Genomic DNA, 4,697 nt, shown 5'->3' on the forward strand with positions numbered 1-4,697 from the left:
AAATGTTTTTAAAAAAAAATGCATTATCAAGGCCAGAGAGTAGGTAAGTAGGTAGGTAGGTAGGTAGGTATAAATAAATAAATAAATTTTAAATGTGTATACTAAAAAACAACTCTGCCACACCCAGAAAATAAGTGCTGGTGAAGATGTAAAGCACTTCCTAAAAGACATGAGTTTGTGATGGTATAAAATGTAAATAGATTTCAGGGTAATAATGCACCTGTACAATAAGAAATTAACAGTGCAGAAACTTATTTGAAAAGTGCTAGAGTTGAGAGTGCAATCCAAACATGTCCAGGATTGCTGTAGAGAGAATCTGAATCACTATTTTCAGAGGTGGCTAATAGCAAATTGATGATTCAGACAGTAACTCAGAAAACTAAGAATGGAATGTTTGGAGTAAAGAGGTGCAAGTTGAAAGAAAAATAGTCTTAGAAAAGTTTATTAATGATAAGGAAATTTCCTGTGTTCTTGGAGTGGATTGGCATTATTGATCCATCTTCTGGTATGCCAGTTTTTGGACCATATATGAGCAACACTCTTTTTGAACAGATAAATGCTACCAACACTTAGGATTCTCTGTTGATGATCTTGGCTGCTGCAATCTGTTGTAAATGATCTTTGGGGCACCCATGTATTGGTAGGAAGTATCTTCACTAATGCAACACCAGATAGCCATAATATGAAGAAATTAAGTGGAAATTAGCAGTAATGCCATTATATTTGTTCTACTATTTATATGTAAATGGACTGATCAATGTAAATATTGTCAAAGACTTCACTTTTAAAAACATACTTATTTTGGGCATTTATTTCAACATATATGGATTTACAACTTGGTTACTGACTGGGATTTTAATATAACAAATGTTAATTATTTATATTGTTACTGATTATATGTGAAGCATAACATATGGGACAGAATGTGGTAATTAATGTGTAAGCAGGGGTTGATCTATTACTGCGAACTGCCCCCTTTATTAAAAAAATCTTAGTTTCTTTCTTTCTTTCTTTCTTTCTTTCTTTCTTTCTTTCTTTCTTTCTTTCTTTCTTTCTTTCTTTTTTTAGTTGTGACTCCAGACAGGATCCACAGAGGAGTTTCAGGCTCTTCTCTGGGTTTTATGGAGGCTTCCTTTACCTTTCTGTGTAGCCTCTTAAGGCTCTGTGTCAACCTTAAAAGGGCACAGGAAAGGGCGGAAAAATTCTTAGTTTCAATTTTTTTCCAAAAATTATACATTTGATTATTTAAAAAAAAAAAAAAAGATGTAAAGCACTTAGGACTCTTGTAAACTGCTAATGGGAATGTGAAATGATACAGCTGCTAGTGAGGTCACTATAGGAGTACTTTTTGTTTTAATTACAACTAGAATTACATAATGCAATAACTCCACTTCTAGGTACGCACACAAGAAAACTGAAAACACGGGCTTTATCTCCTCATGTTCACAACTGCATTATTTGTAATTGCCAAGAGGTAAAGGCAACATAAGTGCTTTATCAATGCACAAATGGACAAGTGAAATGTAACATGTGCATACTATGGGATACTAACCTTAAAAAACAAGTAACTTTAACAAACTCTATGGTGTGGGTGAACCTTGAAGACACTGTGCTGCATTAAAAAAAGCCAAATCTAAAAGGACAAATACCACAAAACTGATTTATATAAACTACTTAAAGAAGTTAAATTAATAGAGAATAGTTGATACTGGCTGCCAGGGAGAAAAGGAGATGAGAAATCCTTACTATTTAATGAGTTTCAGTTTCGCATAACAAAAAGTTCAATGGTTGAAGGTTGTACAAGCCTGACTAGCAAATACGAGAACCTGGGCTCGACTCCCAGTACTGCATGTTGTGCCAGCCCTAGAAACTGCCACACGGAAACCGGGTGTGGTGGTGCACACCTGCAAACCCAGTGCTGGAGAAGCTGAGACAGGAGGATCACTATAAGTCTGAGCTGCATAGTGAGACCCTGTACCAAATAAATTTATTTTTTAAGAAAAAACACACTGCCACTGAATGGTATACTTAACAATGGTTAATACATTAAATTTTCTTTTAAGTATATTTTGCTAAAGATAAGAACATTTTTATGCTGTGATAGAAAAGCTTTGCCTGGTGATACATGTCTGTAATCCTAGAATTTGGGAGGCTGAGGCAGGAGGGTTGCTGGAAGATCAAAGCCAGAGTAAACAACATTCTGCGACCCTAACTTAAAAAAAACAAAAAAACACATATGGCAGAAAAAGAAGGAAATTAGAAATATATCAAAGAACTTTTTCTTGGCCAGGCATGGTGGTGCATGACTGTATTCCCAGCACTCTGGAGGCAGAAGGAAGGTCACTATGAGTTCGAGACCAGCTTGGGCTATAAAGTGAGTTCAAGGCCAACCTGAACAGCATAGTAAGACCCTGTCTCAAAAAGACCAAAAGAAAAAAAAAAGAAAAGAAATTTTTCTTATGTATAAGAGAATGTGAGCTGAATAAAAAGTCTGTCGATTGTTAAATTTCTTTTTCCTATTTGGCACTGGCAAATCAACCCAAGGTCCTTAAGCATGCTAGGCAACTGCTCTATCACTGAGCTACAGTACCACTAGTTTACAGTTCAGCTTTCACAAATTCACTGTTTCATAGGGTTCAAGAAATACTAATCCAAAATTGCAGATTTTTCACTATATTGCACGATTTTTCAGTACCGTACAGTATGTTCTTAAAATTAAGTAAGTTTACGAGTTTAGAAAATAATTAAGAATATTAGAAGTGTTTTTAAAAGTGTGGGAAAGGTTCGTAAGAGTGTGGGAAGGGTTTATAAAGCCTAAGGTATATACAAATACTAAAATAAATACGACGCCACTACTTTACTGATTTTCAGTTGCTGTGCGGGGTGCCTGGAATGTGACCTCTACGGTAGGTAAGTGAGGGACCGCTGTACAGCCACAGTCCAAAGTTTTTTAGTGGGATTAATTTTGACATTAAAGAGATTTTTTTTAAATTTTTATTTGTGTGTGTGTGTGTGTGTGTGTGTGTGTGTGTGTGTGTGTGTATGTGGCTAGCTCAGCCCACCAGGTGGCGGGGCTGGCTGGCATGTGGTGCTGGGGGATTGAACCCCGGTCCCTGTGCTTTGCTAAGCTTGTTCAAAGTAGGTGCTTTAGACCACTGAGCCATCTCACCAGCCCTGTCTTACCAATTTGATTGAAACTGTCTCATTGCTATTTGTTTCTCAATAAAATTATGGAAAAGAATATTTGTAGGTGCCGGGGAGATGGCTCAGTGGAATATGCGCTTCCCTGCCAAGTGCAAGGGCCTGAGTTTAATCCCTGGTTCCGCAAATAGATAAATAAATAAATAAACAAATAAAAATAAGAATATTTGTGAAATCTTTTAAAGCTTTCTCCATATAAGATCATAAAACCTGCTGATAAATCATTTTACTACTAGCAAGAATGTATGCAATGTGTTAATTATTGAAACTGTCCTACCAGTTTGGTTTGAAAAAAATAAATAAAATAAAATTTAAAAAAATAATAACAATTTTATTACTTCTTTTCCAATTTAAATGCCTTTGTATATTTTCCCATCTAATTTTCCAAGTAGCAGTTCCAATCCTACCTTGAATTGAAACTGTAAAACATAGGAATGGCACGTTTATCTTCTTCTGACTTATAGGAAAGGCTTTCAGACTTTTGCCACTATCTATGATGGTAACAGCAGCAGTACATGGAATCAGTATACATAAAAATCAGTTTCATTCCTAAATACTAATTTAATCTCAAAAAGAAATTAACAAATATTTCATTTACAGTAACAATGTAAAGAATAAATTGCATGCAATGAGGTGAAAGACATTCTAAAAAGAATACAAGTCTATTGAATGAAAATGAAGTAGATACAAATACTAAAAAGATAACCTGCGTTCAAAGACTAAAAAACTGTTAACATGTCTAGTATCCATTCCCATGTATGGATTTAATGCACTTCCCATCAGCACTTAAATATTTCTGGAGAAACACAAAAATCATTCCAAAAGCTTAAATGCAATAGCCAGTGTAATCCTAAAGAAGTCTGTATCAGAGAACAAACATGTTCCCATTTTACAACTTACTATAAACTGTTGGCACTCAAAATAGAGTGGTATCATCATAAGGACACAAATACAGGCTAGGGGAATGGAACAGGGAGCCCAGAGACAAGCTTCAGAACAGATGATTTGTGTGGGAAGTCTTTTCAACAAAAGGCACAGTCAAAGTGGATATCCATAATGAAAAAGCGAGCTTGGGTCCTTATTATCACGTATGAAAACAAAATCAAAATGGATAAACATCCAAACATAATTTTGCACATACAAGCTTTTGTAAGAAAATGTAAAGGAAACTTCTAGGACAGAGGGTTTAGTGATGTGGGGATTTGCGGGGGGTGTTGATTGGGGGGGGGTCATTTTTGTTTTGTTTTCTTTAGGCAGAATATTGTTATGTACCCTAGCCTGGCCTCAAAACTGATCATTTTTCTGCCACAGCCTCTCTTTCATATAAGCAACAACAAAAAAGTTAAAAAGCTGGACTTTCGGGGGCCTGGGGAAATAGCTCAACAGAGTAAGTGTTTGCCTGGCAAGAACAGGGTAGTGAGTTCAATCCCCAGTACTACCAAAAAAAAAAAAAAAAAAAAAAGGTTATATTTTCTCACAATTGAAAAACCATTGTG

At 35.6% G+C, this 4,697-nt stretch overlaps 1 non-coding gene and 1 pseudogene across 1 annotated transcript; one reads left to right on the forward strand and one right to left on the reverse strand.

Moving 5' to 3' along the window:
• Positions 1-167: 167 nt before the first annotated feature.
• LOC101590870 lies at positions 168-706 on the forward strand (annotated as a pseudogene).
• Positions 707-1,066: 360 nt separating this feature from the next.
• LOC111814937 lies at positions 1,067-1,185 on the reverse strand. The gene has a single exon (XR_002819787.1). It is a non-coding gene; the product is annotated as a small nucleolar RNA SNORA26 (small nucleolar RNA).
• Between the last annotated feature and the right edge of the window lie 3,512 nt (positions 1,186-4,697).

This window comes from Octodon degus, unplaced genomic scaffold (genome assembly GCF_000260255.1).
Source record: "Octodon degus isolate 3935 unplaced genomic scaffold, OctDeg1.0 scaffold02453, whole genome shotgun sequence".
Taxonomy (NCBI): Eukaryota; Metazoa; Chordata; class Mammalia; order Rodentia; family Octodontidae; genus Octodon; species Octodon degus.